The following is an 18984-nucleotide window of genomic DNA, read 5'->3' on the forward strand; positions in this document are numbered from 1 at the left end:
TCAGAATGCGTATTAGAGTATTATGTAAAAATTTGAAGTAAGTCAGTCAAGAATTCGTCGAGATTTTTGGTATAGATATACACATATATTTGAAAATATATCTTTCTGTACCATATATGCTAAAAATGTGTAGCCTATGTCAGCCACAATGTTTATTAGAATGTCGTACAAAAATTCGAAGTTAACTGGTCAGCTACTTTCTGATATTTTTGGCAACAATATTACAAGTCGACTTGTCTTTATTGTATAGTTGTATGGATAATGCTTGGTGTTAAAAAGAATGAATAGTATTATTAAAAGGAGTTTAAATGTTAGATTTGCGGTTCTGAGAAACTTAAATAAATTCTGATTTCATTTTATTTTTCATTTATAATCCTCCTGTCCTTTTTCTTAAATGACGAACATTTTAAACGCACTGAATACTAAGAACATTGTTAGCAAATGAACAAAACGACTAGTGAATAGGTTGTTGTCTTTCTTGACAAGCGGTTAATTATAGCACGCAGCGCAGCACTTTTCTCTATGTTGTTATAGAACAAAACCGAGCGTTCGTCATAAGCAAGGCATCTTCAGGGCCTAATTACAGAACTCATTTGGAAGGAGATATCCTTGTTGCGTGCAGTGAGTTGAATGAGACGTGAACACATTCTCGATAATTAATGTGTAACCACTGTGAGTGGAGATGTCCGCGACAAGGTTAGTTTCATTCTAAACTGTCAATAATCAAAATTTCTTTAATTAGAAATTTCCAAAGGAAGCAATTTTCATTTTTTTAGATGCTTTCCGCAATTTTCCATCATTAAATATTTTTCGTTAGATATTTTCAAAGAGTAAGTGGGAAGTTACTGTACTGACATGGATCCAGTGTGATCCATCACGACAAATGAAGCTCATAAGATAATACGATAATCTAATAATACGATAAGCTAATACGATAAGCCCTCTGTGCATGTTGATCGGTACTTCAGTCAAATCCCCGTCATGCAACAGTAGCACTTGTCAAGCTGTTTGGAAATTCTGAGCTAAAAGTTTACAAATAACTTTGCTGGTTGCTTGGACACAGATTGGCATTTATAAAGTGTTATTTATAAGCATCTAAAACACTGGCTTCCTCTCTCGATTTTATGTCTGACGTTGGAGAAAATGTCGAGTAAAGACTGAAAATATGTTCGTTATCGAAGGAGTATCATCGAAAATTGCTGCTTAATAGAACGGGAAAGGCGAAACTCAGTGGGGGCGATGTCGGGATAATAGGGGAGGGGTTGGGGGGGGGGGGTAGGGGTTGGAATCACCGACCAGTCCAAGTTTTCGTCATTTTTCAAAGAGCACTATCGTGTAGCTTGCAACACCTGGCATAGTTTACCAGGTCGTTTTTTCTCACGTGCGACAGCAAATCGTCCGACTTGTCGGCAGTAAATGCCAGCAATTATAGTCACGTTCTCGGAAAACATTTTTGTAAAACACGACGCCTTCCTTACTTCCTTCTCACAGCATAACATCATTTTTTGTGCATAGGCCGAAACTTTAGTATTGAACATTAGTGTCTTGCAAGTGGTACACCACTTTTTTCGTAGTACAATATGGACATGAATTCACAAGTGAGTCGTTTACTGACGAACACGTAATGATGTGCAAATGGCCATTTGGTTCATTTTTTTTCTTTTTTTCAGTTTGCACGTATGCGAGAACCCAGACACGCCATGTTCCGCCTCCGCTTTAACCACGGATGGTTTAGACAGAACTTCTATTGGCTACAACTAACTCACCTCTATGTGACTGTGGAACGGGAAATGACATTACCCACATCATTTTCGGTTTCCCACTGCGATATAAGGCGACAACCGAATGGCGACAACCGAATTGCTGCAGTGCTCGGTGCTTCGTTGACGACAGAGTAAAGACACTGCTCGTGGGGCGTGATGCGCCACTGTAAACACATACATACTCTATAACTTTTTGGCGGCCGAACGCATCAAGATTTAATTTTTATGTATGCACTTAATGTAAATATTCAATACTAGTTGGATGTATGTGTGTGTGCATGTGATTGGATATGCCTTTTAATTTGTAACATATCATGTATTGGAGACTGGCAGAGTGGTTTATGTCCGAAGGCGATAGATAAATGTGATTGGATATGCCTTTTAATTTGTAACATATCATGTGTTGGAGACTGGCAGAGTGGTTTATGTCCGAAGGCGATAGATAAATTAAAAAAAAATTACAACAGCGATTGTCATTTAAAGAAAGAAATTCAGTAGATAATTCATTTTAAATTTGAGTTTAACGAATGGCGTATCCAGGGATGGCCGTGGAACAAGGATACTTTGTACTATCCCACGTGAGAGTAAAATGTTCACATATTCGTGGTTCTGTATTATAAGCACTTTTACCATATGTGGAGGAGGAGGAGATTAGTGTTTAACGTCCCGTCGACAACGAGGTCATTAGAGACGGAGCGCAAGCTCGGGTGAGGGAAGGATGGGGAAGGAAATCGGCCGTGCCCTTTCAAAGGAACCATCCCGGCATTTGCCTGAAGCGATTTAGGGAAATCACGGAAAACCTAAATCAGGATGGCCGGAGACGGGATTGAACCGTCGTCCTCCCAAATGCGAGTCCAGTGTGCTAACCACTGCGCCACCTCGCTCGGTACCATATGTGGTATAACAGAGAAGTGAGTAAATGAATATGAACATAGATGAAGCACTGCGTGGGTCCCGATACCCGCAATAATAATTAAGTTGCGGTAAATGTTAAAGGACGGAGCAGATACTACGATTTTCGCCTGTTTCCATTACATGCCATCCATAATAATAATGATTACAGTTTAAGCCATTATTTTTTTAAGGCTTGAATGGATAGTGTCCTGGAGATTGTATAATAGTTGCGTTGTAGGCGTCTGAAACAAGTCCATCTTGTTAGGGTTTCGTTCAAATGTTCAAATATGTGTGAATTCCTAAGGGACCGAACTGCCGAGGTCATCGGTCCCTAGACTTGCACACTACATAAACTAACTTAAACTAACTTATGCTAAGAACAGCACACACACACACACATGCCCGAGGGAGGACTCGAACCTCCGGCGGGAGGGGCCGCGCAATCCGTGACATGACGCCACAAACCGCGCGGCCACGCCGCGGAGCTCTTAGAGTTTTCTGCAGAATCATACGCACGTCCTTGTTCCGTCGTGTCAGCAACTGCCTTACGTCTGAGTCATTCATGTTGAGTTTAAGTTAAAGAGCTCAGGTAATTACCAAAAGTTGACAGAAAGCAACATCAAGGCTGTTCTAGAAGGCTCAATCCATTGTAATCTTCACACCTTGACATGATGACTCCTATATGTGTGTTTTATACAACATAATTACACGTAACATGCGCTATGAAACCAGAAACTCTTAAATACTCATAGGATGTAACGGGTTTAAGTACAGATATGTCAAGGGGGTGTTAGCTGAGGGCCGAAGTGGCCGCGCGGTTCTGGCGCTGCAGTCTGGAACCGCGAGACCGCTACAGTCGCAGGTTCGAATCCTGCCTCGGGCATGGATGTGTGTGATGTCCTTAGGTTAGTTAGGTTTAACTAGTTCTAAGTTCTAGGGGACTAATGACCTCAGCAGTTGAGTCCCATAGTGCTCAGAGCCATTTGAACCATTTGTTAGCTGAGGACGGTGTACTGAACAACATTAAATCAGTATCTACGTCATTTTCAGACTAATAATAATAGCTATTACAAGTCGTACGTTTTTTTAGGATGGATACTGTAGTGGACTGACAAGGCAGCCAGTCCACAGTGACGGGTAGCCGAAAGGGCACACGTACACACACGCCGACTGGCGCGAAGTCTGGAACAGGATTCGTAATGAATGTGATAAAGAAAAGAACGTAGCTACTAGAACACTTAACTTTTATATCGTCCTTTGGTATACAGCATTCTTGATGATACAAGTGAGAGTATCTTGAGATACATGCAATGGTACAAATGGCGCCTTGCTAGGTCGTAGCCATTAACTTAGCTGAAGGCTATTCTAACTGTCTCTCGGCAAATGAGAGAAAGGCTTCGTCAGTGTAGTCGCTAGCAACGTCGTCGTACAACTGGGACGAGTGCTAGTCAGTCTCTCGAGACCTGCCGTGTGGTGGCGCACGGTCTACGATCACGCAGTGGCGACACGCGGGTCCGACATGTACTAATGGACCGCGGCCGATTTAAGCTACCACCTAGCAAGTGTGGTGTCTGGCGGTGACACCACAGATACTATCTCCAAGTACGTGTAGAAAGAGCAAGCCATTGATGCCTAGTTTCCTCCGGGCAACAGTTAGGTATTGAAGTGCGAATACGTCGACGCAAAACTGTAGTCTATATGGACAGGTGAAGTCCACTTAATGGTGCAGCTGCGACCATTCAGAAAACATCAGGTCGTAAAGTTTGTGTCGTGTTTGCAGGAGGACTGTTCGATGCAGAGAAATAAGAACCAACACTGATGTGTGTACATATTAACGGAGCCACAAAAAAATTACTGCACTTATACCCGTCACCCTCTGTATATTAGCACAAACACAATGCAACATTTATTATATTGAGAACTGTATACAAAACCAAAGGTGTGGCAATAAGTTGTAACACGACTTCATTTGACTTCCTAGTGTTTCACAAAAATTATTTCAGTAATTTCAGCAGATAGTTGTAACTTAAATAACGTATCTAGAATATGACGTCATGATCGGCCTCCACGTTTTAGTCTGTTGTTGTTGTTGTGGTCTTCAGTCCTGAGACTGGTTTGATGCAGCTCTCCATGCTACTCTATCCTGTGCAAACTTCTTCATCTCCCAGTACCTACTGCAACCTACATCCTTCTCAATCTGCTTAGTGTATGCATCTCTTGGTCTCCCCCTACGATTTTTACCCTCCACGCTGCCCTCCAATACTAAATTGGTGATCCCTTGATGCCTCAGAACATGTCCTACCAACCGATCCCTTCTTCTGGTCAAGTTGTGCCACAAACTCCTCTTCTCCCCAATCCTATTCAGTACCTCCTCATTAGTTATGTGATCTACCCATCTAATCTTCAGCATTCTTCTGTAGCACCACCTTTCGAAAGCTTCTATTCTCTTCTTGTCCAAACTATTTATCGTCCATGTTTCACATCCATACATGGCTACACTCCATACAAATACTTTCAGAAAAGACTTCCTGACACCTAAATCTATACTCGATGTTAACAAATTTCTCTTCTTCAGAAACGCTTTCCTTGCCATTGCCAGTCTACATTTTATATCCTCTCTACTTCGACCATCATCAGTTATTTTGCTCCCCAAATAGCAAAACTCCTTTACTACTTTAAGTGTCTCATTTCCTAATCTAATACCTTCAACATCACCCGACTTAATTCGACTACATTCCATTATCCTCGTTTTGCTTTTGTTGATGTTCATCTTATACCCTCCTTTCAAGACACTGACCATTCCGTTCAACTGCTCTTCCAAGTCCTTTGCTGTCTCTGACAGAATTACAATGTCATCGGCGAACCTCAAAGTTTTTATTTCTTCTCCATGGATTTTAATACCTACTCCGAATTTTTCTTTTGTTTCCTTTACTGCTTGCTCAATATACAGATTGAATAACATCGGAGAGAGGCTACAACCCTGTCTTACTCCCTTCCCAACCACTGCTTCCCTTTCATGCCCCTCGACTCTTATAACTGCCATCTGGTTTCTGTACAAATTGTAAATAGCCTTTCGCTCCCTGTATTTTACCCCTGCCACCTTTAGAATTTGAAAGAGAGTATTCCAGTCAACATTGTCAAAAGCTTTCTCTAAGTCTACAAATGCTAGAAACGTAGGTTTGCCTTTCCTTAATCTTTCTTCTAAGATAAGTCGTAAGGTCAGTATTGCCTCACGTGTTCCAGAATTTCTACGGAATCCAAACTGATCTTCCCCGAGGTCGGCTTCTACTAGTTTTTCCATTCGTCTGTAAAGAATTCGTGTTAGTATTTTGCAGCTGTGGCTTATTAAACTGATTGTCCGGTAATTCTCACATCTGTCAACACCTGCTTTCTTTGGAATTGGAATTATTATATTCTTCTTGAAGTCTGAGGGTATTTCGCCTGTTTCATACATCTTGCTTACCAGATGGTAGAGTTTCGTCAGGGCTGGCTCTCCCAAAGCCGTCAGTAGTTCCAATGGAATGTTGTCTACTCCGGGGGCCTTGTTTCGACTCAGGTCTTTCAGTGCTCTGTCAAATTCTTCACGCAGTATCGTATCTCCCATTTCATCTTCATCTACATCCTCTTCCATTTCCATAATATTGTCCTCAAGTACATCGCCCTTGTATAGACCCTCTATATACTCCTTCCACCTTTCTGCTTTCCCTTCTTTGCTTAGAACTGGGTTTCCATCTGAGCTCTTGATGTTCATACAAGTGGTTCTCTTATCTCCAAAGGTCTCTTTAATTTTCCTGTAGGCAGTATCTATCTTACCCCTAGTGAGATAAGCCTCTACATCCTTACATTTGTCCTCTAGCCATCCCTGCTTAGCCATTTTGCACTTCCTGTCGATCTCATTTTTGAGACGTTTGTATTCCTTTTTGCCTGCTTCATTTACTGCATTTTTATATTTTCTCCTTTCATCAATTAAATTCAATATTTCTTCTGTTACCCAAGGATTTCTACTAGCCCTCGTCTTTTTACCTACTTGATCCTCTGCTGCCTTCACTACTTCATCCCTCAAAGCTACCCATTCTTCTTCTACTGTATTTCTTTCCCCCATTCCCGTCAATTGTTCCCTTATGCTCTCCCTGAAACTCTGTACAACCTCTGGTTCTTTCAGTTTATCCAGGTCCCATCTCCTTAAATTCCCACCTTTTTGCAGTTTCTTCAGTTTTAATCTACAGGTCATAACCAATAGATTGTGGTCAGAGTCCACATCTGCCCCTGGAAATGTCTTACAATTTAAAACCTGGTTCCTAAATCTCTGTCTTACCATTATATAATCTATCTGATACCTTTCAGTATCTCCAGGGTTCTTCCATGTATACAACCTTCTATCATGATTCTTAAACCAAGTATTAGCTATGATTAAGTTGTGCTCTGTGCAAAATTCTACCAGGCGGCTTCCTCTTTCATTTCTTAGCCCCAATCCATATTCACCTACTACGTTTCCTTCTCTCCCTTTCCCTACACTCGAATTCCAGTCACCCATCACTATTAAATTTTCGTCTCCCTTCACTATCTGAATAATTTCTTTTATTTCATCATACATTTCTTCAATTTCTTCGTCATCTGCAGAGCTAGTTGGCATATAAACTTGTACTACTGTAGTAGGTGTGGGCTTCGTATCTATCTTGGCCACAATAATGCGTTCACTAAGCTGTTTGTAGTAGCTTACCCGCGTTCCTATTTTCCTATTCATTATCAAACCTACTCCTGCATTACCCCTATTTGACTTTGTGTTTATAACCCTGTAGTCACCTGACCAGAAGTCTTGTTCCTCCTTCCACCGAACTTCACTAATTCCCACTATATCTAACTTTAACCTATCCATTTCCCTTTTCAAATTTTCTAACCTACCTGCCCGATTAAGGGACCTGACATTCCACGCTCCGATCCGTAGAACGCCAGTTTTCTTTCTCCTGATAACGACATCCTCATGAGTAGTCCCCGCCCGGAGATCCGAATGGGGGACTATTTTACCTCCGGAATATTTTACCCAAGAGGACGCCATCATCATTTAATCATACAGTAAAGCTGCATGCCCTCGGGAAAAATTACGGCCGTAGTTTCCCCTTGCTTTCAGCCGTTCGCAGTACCAGCACAGCAAGGCCGTTTTGGTTATTGTTACAAGGCCAGATCAGTCAATCATCCAGACTGTTGCCCTTGCAACTACTGAAAAGGCTGCTGCCCCTCTTCAGGAACCACACGTTTGTCTGGCCTCTCAACAGATACCCCTCCGTTGTGGTTGTACCTACGGTACGGCTATCTGTATCGCTGAGGCACGCAAGCCTCCCCACCAACGGCAAGGTCCATGGTTCATGGGGAGGACGTTTTAGTCTATGGAATTGAAATTAACGAAATCTTAAATGGTTCAAATGGCTTTAAGCACTATGGGACTTAACATCTGAGGTCATCAGTCCCCTATACTTAGAACTACTTAAACCTAAATAACCTAAGGGCATCACACACATCCATGCCCGAGGCAGGATTCGAATCAGCGACCGTAGCAGCAGCTCGGTTCCGGACTGAAGCGCCTAGAACCGCTCGGCCACAAAGGCCAACTAACGAAATCTTACTTCAGCAGACGAAAATTAAAGCCTGGAGAAAATCTACTCCCAGATCCCCAATGTACTGAATGAATTAAAGTTTTTTTACAATATCTTAATATCCACAGATGGCGACGAAAGACTTGAAGGTATGGTTAAGGATATTATCTGCGGATGAGGATAGCACTTCTCTTATCTGCGCAGCCTCTATCCATAGAAATACATTCGACACTTTTAATAACACAGAAGTAGCATTTCTAATGATTCTGTAGGACAGTTTCAACCTAGTGTAATGCTGGTTTAAGCACCTGCGAGGCCCGTCGCACTGACGAACAGTTGGGCCTCCATAAGCAACATATATTCATGTAATATTTTTTTTCAAATACAGGGTGATTCGGTGATGATGCTGCAAATCTTTATTGATGATGGAGAAGGGTAAATGTATCAATTCGAGTTAAGGGACCTAGGTTCACCGGAATCAACCGAGTCGAAAAGTTATAAGCGAAAGTCGTTCTGATTCCTCTAAAAGTGAAAAATATATGTACCAGTACCGTTGTTGCTAAGATCGTAGGGTGCGCAAATTTAAGAGGTTGCAGTGTGGACGAAAATAAGAAAGAAAAGACTGGTAAACATGGGCTCTATAATGCAAATGTAACGAGGTATGAGCGCTTCTTCCTCTTCACTACTATGAAACATATCGCTTCAGCAGCCTGTAGTCATAAGTTATACATTTTAGTGCTCATATTTATGGATATCTCTTCCTTGTTTTGGTCCATATTACCTCCTCCAAAAATACAGAACCCAAAGACCTTGCTGAAGAATAGATGAGTTTCACAGTATCGAAGACAAAGTGCTCATAGCTCTTAACATATGCATTCTAGAGCTTATGTTTACTATACTTTTTTTCTTGCTTCGGTCTATACGACCACCTCTGAAAGATTACTACCCTACAATCTTAGCAACAACAGTATGGGTACATGTACACTGATCAGCTAATCATTATGACCACTGCCGACCACGACGGTGGAAGCCGCCTAGTAACAAAAGTATGTAAGCAGTGCAGACATGGACGGGGCATCACCCCAGAGAAGATACGGGCTGCAAATGGGGAAATCCATTAAGCGGATTGGCAAAGGGCATATTCTTATTACGCAGAGCCTGTGAACGAGTATCTCGAAAACGGTGAAGCTGGTCGAATGTTCAAGTGCTACTGTGACCATCTACAGAAAGAGGTAGAAGGGCAGTGAAACTACCACTAGGCGCTAAATGGTCGGACGTCCACGACTCTTCACAGAGCGTGGGGTTCGGAGGCTTGTCTGTTCTGTAAAGTAGGATAAAAAGTGATATCTACCGAAAGGCCACTATGCTGGTACACCCAAAATTGTTTCGGAACACACCGTTCATCGTACACTATTGAACATGGAGCTTCGCAGCAGACCATCCCCTATGTGTTCACACATTGACCCAACGATATCATCAATTACGATTGCAGTTGGTACGGTACCATCGGGATTCGACCGTCGATCAATGGAAACGTATCGGCTCTTCCAGTAAATCACATTTTTGCTACACTATGTCGATGGTCGTCTCCACAAACTGCGTCATCGACGTGAACGCCGGCTCGAAACGTACAGCGCGCCACTGACACAGGCTGGTGGGAGAAGTGTTATGCTATGGGAAATATTCTCCCGTGCTTGCATGGGACCTGTGTCCGCCCCGATAGCTGAATAGTCAGCGTGACTGACTGCCGTCCTAAGGAGCCCGAGTTCGATTTCCGGCTGGGTCGGGGATTTCCTCCGCTCAGGAACTGGGTGTCGTGTTGTCTTCATCATCATTTCATCCCCATCCGGCGCGCAGGTCGGCCAATGTGGCGTCGAATGTAATAAGACCTACACCTGCCCTGTTAGCGGCCTCCCGGCCAATGACACCAAACGCTCATTTCCATTTCCATGGGACCTGTGGTAGTAATCGAAAACACGCTGACAGCTGTCAACTACCTGCATCCCTTCATGCTTGATGTCTTACCCGATGGCGATGTCATCTTTCAGCAGTATGATTGTCCGCGTCTCGCTGCCAAAACCACGGTACAGTGGTTTGAGGAGCGTTGTCGTGAACTTACGTTGATGTCTCGGCGACCATATTCGCTTGCGTAAATCCTGTGGAATTCATCTGGATCGCTATCGGGTGCCATCACCGCGTATTTCCGTTATTTACGAGAACTGCATGACCTGTGCATAGACATCTGATGCCACATATCCTACCAACAAACTGTCGGATCCCTGACACGCAGAATCCGTGATGTATTTCGTCCCAAAGACGGAGACACAACTATTAAGCAGGTGGCCATAATGTTCTGGCTCATCAGTGTATTCCATTGTCAGAGGTATCAGAACGATCTTCGCTTACAGCTTTCCACTCCGTCGTTTCCGGGATAGGGTCAGTTACTTCAAATTGATACATTCACTCTTCTCCGTCACCCCTGAAAGTTTGTAACATCACAGAATCATCCAGCATGCATAGAATTACACTTCCCTAATGTAATAACAAAGTAACAGCATTTCTAGTGACGCAGTAGGATTGTTTTTAACCTAAAGTCATGCCAGTTTAAGGACCTGTGTGGGCCGTAGGCATGTTGAACTGTGGGGCCTCTATTAAGCAACATGTACTTATGTAATATTTCTTAAAATGTATGTTTTAGTTTCACATAAAATGTGGAGGCAACAGTAAATAAAATTTCATTTCACTAATGAAAGCGCTACCGTGCGTTTTATGAATAACAAGTCTCTTCATCATAAAACAGAAAAACAATTGGACCACTACCTACTTAGGCCATGTACACTCTGAAACTGACCAACTGAGCAAAAGTGGTCAGGATTTTATTTCTCTTGTTTTCAGTAACTGGGAAGAGTAAAGCCTATGTGATCCTGCGCGGACTGCGCCTTCCTCCCCCACTACCCTAACAATAAATACACTTCAGCAATTTTTATATGCTCAGATTCGCCCATCCGACCATGTCCAAATGAGCACAACTGGCGGGTACTGCGAATATGGTGAGAGATGATACATTGGTTAAACGTTTGGCAGAGGGATTAGCAATACTAGAGTTTCATTCACCTATAGTCTGATTGAAACTATTTGTCACTTGACGTTTAAGCTCCGAAGTTGCGATGTTGTCGCGCCTAGACTGTCTGCAGGCAGCCACCATAGCCCGACGCACTCCGCGGTGATGGAAAATCACTTTCAGGTTTCTATCGTCCACAAAAATCAAATAAAAAAATCTGACATTCACATACGATGTAGACCTCTACACTGCCTCCTAGCATGTCAAAATTTGTCCTTTATTTTAATCAGAGAGAGAGACGTACGTTAATTTGTTTGAAACAGATTAAATTTTTCTGTAGGTAAACAGCTTCAAACTTATCACGTCATATCTCAGAAAACTAGTGCTTTCACAGCAATACTTTTTTTCGTTGATTACTAAAATATCTCGCTTGGTAACGAACCTTTTAAAATTTTCGTACTGCACTGCGTTTCCTATGCACAGTATATGCTTCCGAAAACGGAGTTTTTATGCAATTGCGCTGTCCGCCTCCGTAGCGCAGCGGTGGCGTCACCTCCTACCAAGCAAAGGGGCCTGTGTTCCATTCCCTGCAGGGGAGTTGGTGTTGCGTGTCCTTCATAATCATTGACACGCAACTCGTGGAAGTGGCGTCAACTTTAAAAGACTTGCAATACGGTGGCCGAATCCCGAAGGGGATATCCCGGAAAATAAATGGCTTACTATCATTTTATTTTCATATGCAATTGTGTTGATTTTAATTCGTAGCAAGTAAGAAGTTTAAAATCTCTATTTCCTACAAAAATAATGCAAAAATTCTAAAATTTACGTATAGTATCGCTCTCAGAGGTACCTCTAAGCATGTCAAAAAAATTTTCTCAACGTTGATTAGGGTCAGTGCTATGTTGCTTATTGAAACAGCAGAAATTTTTGCGTTCGGAAAAGTTTCCTTCTTGTTATTACGTATGTCGAAAACTATTACACACGTGAAATAACTTCTTTGTGCCCACACAAAATAAAATATATTTAAAATGCAGTCTAACTTACTAAGGGATGACGGGAGGTGACTGAGCAGTATTCCCTAATCTTTTAACGGGAAAGAGAAACTGATCGAAATAAAGTGACTAATGCAAGACTTAATGGAAGTAAGACATTAATTAAAGTTCACTATTAACTACACAATAATCAGACAATAGGAAGACACCGATGGATTCGTAGTCAGTGGAACTATCGGCGTCGCTGCTCGTAGTGGTAGATATTATCAAGTCTTCGATGCACTGTTGTAACACACCTACACTGTTCCACGGTTCCTGTATGACTCCTCCCACATAATTCGCTACATTTTGCCAGTCTTCTCGTCTCACTTGCTCAACCGCCTCCTTCAAAAACAATTCCAGTTCGGTCAACGTAAATTTTTATTTTCTGCAGCAACATGACGTTTAAGCTGAGCCCAAACCAGTTCTATTTCGTTGAAGTGGCAATGGTAGGGAGGCAATCCGAGCACATTATGCCCATATTTTTTTGCCGTTTCATCCACAATGTAATCTGGGTTTTTTGGATTGTTTTGCGACACGAGTTCTAATAATTCTGGCCTTGTGAAGTTACTGTCAAACCGTATCATGAGTTTCTCTAGCCAGTAAACAATGTTGTTTTTCTTCGTTGCCTTTGTGGGGTACCTTGTCTTGTAGAACTGAACGATATGCAGTGTAATCCGTGGCAATTATAGAGTATTTCGTTTAGTATTGAAAAACAGTGTCTTCAAACCATTTCACTAAAGTACAGTGATGCATCTCTTCGTGGTAGTCGGAGGCCTTGTTTGAAAAGAATAACAGCAGATAATTAGAAATGAACCCTATTGAATTTTCAGCATGTGCTATAATTATTCTTTTTCCTCTCCCGATCGGAGCCGCCGTACTACAGCAGATGGTATCCTCTGTCCAGCCTTCTTTATTTTTTAAAAATTTTTTGTTACTGGTTCCACATTCACCCATGTTTCATCAAGCCAAACAACATCATCAAAATTTGTCCCTACTAACTCTAAGAAAGCACCATCGCCAGGCTGCAATGTCTTGGTGTTCCATTAATAACTTGCGGCCAGAAATGTGTTTGCACCGGAATCCAAACTTTTTTACGACTCGTAACAGGGACGATTTACTAACCTGAAATAAGTCCGCTGCTACAAAGGCATCATGTACGTTTTTGAATATCGGATACTCCTCCTTTGAATAATATACATATACCCGGCGACGAATCCCATCTTTCTGAAAATAGTCGACATTTTTGACCCACTTCTCGAGGCGCCTTTTCTTCCCAAGTGTCTCCAGTTTAGATAACTCGCCTCATTCTTCTTTTGCAAATTTCTCCTTCTAGATTCTTATCACTGATGGTTCGCTGATTTGTAGAAAACTGCAGTTCCCTCCACCACTTTATCCGAATACAATAATTGTCTTCGCAGTTGGGAATGTGGATAACCATCAGCTTTATAATGTAATTAAAATTTGTGCTGGACCGGGACTCGAACCGGATTTCCCACTTATCGAGAGCAGTCGGCTTACCAGTTGGCTATCGGAGCACGAGCCACGGCTACCCCCAAACTTCCACAAGTCGTCAACCATGTGTCTTAACATCCATTATGTATATACAGGAGAGACATTTTACGGTGTTGGCGAAAGTCACGTGGTTGACAACGTGTGGAAGTTTGGGTCTGGCTGTGAGTCACGCTCGGATAACCAAATGGTAAGGCGACCGCTCGCACTAAGCGAGAAATCCGGGTTCGAGTCCCGGCGCGGCCCAAATTTTTACTGTCGTCATTCAATTCTACAGCTAACGGTTGTCCATAATCGCAACTGCCGTATTTCATAACGGCTGTAGTCGCCTCAGTGCCTATTCCTTAGGACATGCACGCACATGCGAAGGAACTCCGCATAGCAATACGGAATATCGTATATCGTACTTTGTCCAAAGGAAGGCGAGGTGCGCCTGCATCCCTCTCTCTCTCAAAATACTCCCTCGGGGAACACACGAATTCATGCTCCTGACTGCGTATAATCATACCATGCCGACACTTTTTAAAAAGTATCCTGGAACTGTCCAGCCTCAGTCTGCCCGTCATTCGACTACTTTCATCACACATCGTAAGGCACGCGAAGCTGAATGTCACCCACATATCTCACTCGTTGAGGACTGGCCGGCACAATGCTTTAGGTAGCGGAAGCGTCAACATCGTGCAAACCGACAGTGCCAGGCTCCCATTGGTGTACTGGTGATGGGACGAATAATGTACTCTAAGACAAAAGAAACGATGCAGCACGAAGGAATTATCCGAATGGGGCGGAAATCGGTAGATGTGATGTCCGTGTACAGACAAACAAATGATTACAGTTTCAGAAAAAATTGGTGATTTATTCAAGAGAAACAGCTTCATTAACCGAGCAAGCCAATAACGCGTTGGTCCACCTGTGGTCCTTATGAGAGCAGTTATTAAATTTGGCATTGACTAATAGAGTTGTTAGATGTTGAAAGGTGGCTACACTGAGCCACAGCGCCAGAGATCGCGCTAGAGAGTATTGTTCTGCCGCCTCCACTGGCAGTGATTATTGAGAACTCGTAGTGGGCAGTGCTTGGGGAGAGCTCGTGGTAGTCAGTGCTGAGATGTCGTAGTGAGGAGTGTTTGTTGAGATGAGCTAGTAGGCAGTGCTTGCTGAGATGTGATACTGAAAAGTTCTTGTTGAGATGTGATAGTAGCGAGTCGGTGTGGAGAGATTGTAATGTCTAGAGTGCTTTTCATCAATATAAATTAAGGTAACAAACTACTTTTCTTTTCTTTCTCATTATTTCAATGTCCTGAATAATGCGTCATTACAGGTTCAGTCAACAAAGCATCTGGCTTGTGTTCTTGTATTAGAGTGTAATTCTGGTTTTCTTGAGTAATTATGGTATTTCTATTTTCTTTAATTAATTCAGTATAAATGATATTTAAAATTTCTTGTGTTATTGAAGAAGAACCGTGCCAGATGCGTACGTTGAGTCATACTTCCACACACAGAACAGTTATACTTGTGCTTTGGTTTCGTAGGTTTTATAGTTGCTGGGGACTTAATTAACTAATTGTGTTAATGAAAATTTCCATTTCATTCTTGTTATTGTTCTATGCAGTCAGATAGCGTAATAATACTAGTCAGGGCCAACCGTTACGAGACTTCGTAACCGAACAGACAGCTACTGAATCAAAAAATTAAAATTATTTGCATTCTATTTTAATTAAGCCCCCATGCAATGTCTTCCTAAGGGTTATCGTGCCAAATTCTGTCCAACTGACGCGTTAGGTCGTCAGAATCATGAGATACTTGTAGGGCGTGCCCATAATGCTCCAAACGTTCTCTATTGGGAAGAGATCCGTTGACCTTGCTGGCCGAGGTACTGTTTGGCCTGATGAGGTTTGGAAGCTCCGTTCTCCCTATTACAAGGCCAGGCTGTTTACAACGCTGTTAGCTCCTTCGGTTTATCCCTAGTATACAATAATGTTTTGTAAAAAAGTAAAAGCATTCCTTACTGCCAACGTGTGGCACTATAGCAGTAAATCCCCCATGTATAAACTTCTTATTATCCTACAAATGAGTTAATCTGTGGAATATTTGGCGTTAAGCATGAACATGAACAAAGAAATTAGAAAAGATTTTAAATTATGTTCACAAGTCGCAAAGTGATCTCATTATCAAACACTCGACGAGTACATTTAGAGTAATTTGCTCTCTGTTTTAAGCAAAACCTAGTTTTTGAAGCATCTCCACGTGTATGACGTCAATCCCCTGAACAGTGAATCGTACAAAGATATAATTTTGCGGGTACATTCACTGTTGTATGTGGACACTGTCTGCAAAATGTATTGCAAACACAATTAGTAGTAAAGAAGAAATAAATCAAAACGTCATGCCTGTTGGCGGCAGTTTTATTGTGTAAACAATGAAAATGTAGAGAGCGATAAACTATTTTCCTTTCATTATCTTGTTGGGGACGTCAGCGAGAAAAAGTTTCGCAAAGGCTTGAAATTACATGTAATGGTTACTGGAAGTCGCTAAATGCTCTCATTCCCGAATACTGGATGAATGTAGCGAGGGTGTTTGCATGCCGTGCGTTATGCTGGCCCAAGACATATTCGCAGTTTATAACTAGACCTCGGACTTTTAGGTTCTAAAAATCTTAAATTAGGTACCTAAAATATGTTCTATCACTTAAAAAAGTAAGTTATAAAAATCAGAAAATAGGTGACCAAAAACTGACATTTAATTGTCTAGAAAGAATAGACTGACAAAAATCCACATTATATTATTGTCCATGTCCCTAATTACAGTCACAATAAATAACACTGTCTACAGATTTTCCGTTGAGAAACTGCATCTCTTGTCTGTTAATAGCATCTTATATGCCGAGAATGGGAGTATTAGGCGCAGTCGGACCGCATTCTCGTGTTCTGTTGATTTACCTCATAATATGTCAGCCACTGTGCAGAAGGTGGTCAATCCTGTTTTTTTTTGTAGCACTGTCTTCAGTTTCTCACTAACTTCCATACCAATAGAACCTGGGACCAACCTGACTTTTTCTGCCACCTCTTCTATCAATTGCAGTTGCGTGTAGGCTGGTTTCCCTGAACACTCTAGAACTTTAATAATAGGGACCAAAAATGCACAATGAGATTTTATGTATGCAATGTCGTTGGAAAGAAGATCTTCAGCTCAATGCCTCCTCCCGCAATATAAGAACAATGTTCTTAATGCCTCCCAAATACTCGCTGTAATAAACCACGGCCTCTGGCCACCTTCCCCAGCGAGTAAGTATGGGTTCTGTTGGAAGTGGTACGTTGGGAAGTTCCTTTCGAAAGAACTGGATTCTTGTAGGTGCTTTAATAAAAACCTTTTTGATGGTTGAAACTAGTTTATTTACACGTGAAAATTCGATAGGTATAGTCTCAGCTGCACGATTCATGGCATGGGCAAGACATGTGATTTGGAGCAAGGCTGGGTAAAATACAGGGTGTTTCAAAATGAACATACCGGTTTCAAGGCGTTGTAGCATTTATTACACTCAACTTACAATTGTAAATAACACACCAAATGAAAGACCAACTCAAACAGTTTTATTCCTATACCTGTGCGCAATGGGAAGAGTATGGAATGACAAAGGGTGACTGACAAATGCGTTGAACGAGTGCGGGCTCAGTCTGATCCCAGCGGAGGTTCGAGTCCTCCCTCGGGCATGGGTGTGTGTGTTTGTGCTTAGGATAGTTTGGGTTAAGTAGTGTGTAAGCTTAGGGACTGATGACCTTAGCAGTTAAGTCCCATAAGATTTCACACACATTTGAACACTTTTTGAGTGCGGGCTCAAATGGCTCTAAGCACTATGGGACTTAACAGCGGAGGTCATCAGTCCCCTAGACTTAGAATTAGTTAAACCTAACTAACCTAAGGACATCACACACATCCATGCCCGAGGCAGGATTCGAATCTGCGACCGTAGCAGCAGCGCGGTTCCGGACTGAAGAACGAGTGCGGTACCTTTGACACTTAGCCCCTTTCTTTATCGGTAAATCAACTGTAACTGATGGTTCTTATCTTGATGTGCTACAGCTATGGCTCGTGCCTCAATGGGAAGAAGCTGTACAACACATCTTTATTTGGGAGCAAGATCGTGCGCCGCCTCACTGGCATAACTCATTGCTCGACTGATTAAACGACGTTGTATCCGACCGGTGAAATGGACGCAAGGGGCCAGTTGACACAGCATTTTATGCATGACCTCCACGTCCACACACGACCTAACGCGATTATGTGTATGTGCCTGCAATACCAGCTGATCTATCCTAACAGTGTTATTGTAACAGTTACTCCTGACACATTGATCAAGGTTTCGGAACAACTCGCCTATCTACTCTACATTTGATCGTTGTTCACACTGAATAATTGTAAGAAGAACTGTTTGTGTTTCTCTTTCATTTAGTGTAATATTTATAATTGTATGGTGAATGTAATATGTGCTACAAAGCCTTAAAACCCGTATATTCATTTTGAAACACCCTGTACTGTCAGCAATTTAACAGCAGCAATCATGTATGCGGCTGCGTCAGTGCAGATTACAAGTACTTTATTTTCATCTAGACTGCTGGGGAAAAGTAATTTGAAAGTTTTATTAACAAAGTTAGCAATTGTTTCCTGGTTAGTCTTTTTTACCTCCTTGCTGAGATCAGATGAGGTACAGAGCGAGTTGTTGTTGTTGTGGTCTTCAGTCCTTAGACTGGTTTGATGCAGCTCTCCATGCTAATCTATCCTGTGCAAGCTTCATCTCCCAGTACCTACTGCAACCTACATCCTTCTGAATCTGCTTAGTGTATTGATCTCTTGGTCTCCCTCTACGATTTTTACCCTCCACGCTGCCCTCCAATGCTAAATTTGTGATCCCTTGATGCCTCAAAACATGTCCTGCCAACCGATCCCTTCTTCTAGTCAAGTTGTGCCACAAACTTCTCTTCTCCCCAATCCTATTCAATACCTCCTCATTAGTTACGTGATCTACCCATCTTATCTTCAGCATTCTTCTGTAGCACCACATTTCGAAAGCTTCTATTCTCTTCTTGTCCAAACTGGTTATCGTCCATGTTTCACTTCCATACATGGCTACACTCCAT

Source organism: Schistocerca nitens, chromosome 8 (assembly GCF_023898315.1).
Source record: "Schistocerca nitens isolate TAMUIC-IGC-003100 chromosome 8, iqSchNite1.1, whole genome shotgun sequence".
NCBI lineage: Eukaryota > Metazoa > Arthropoda > Insecta > Orthoptera > Acrididae > Schistocerca > Schistocerca nitens.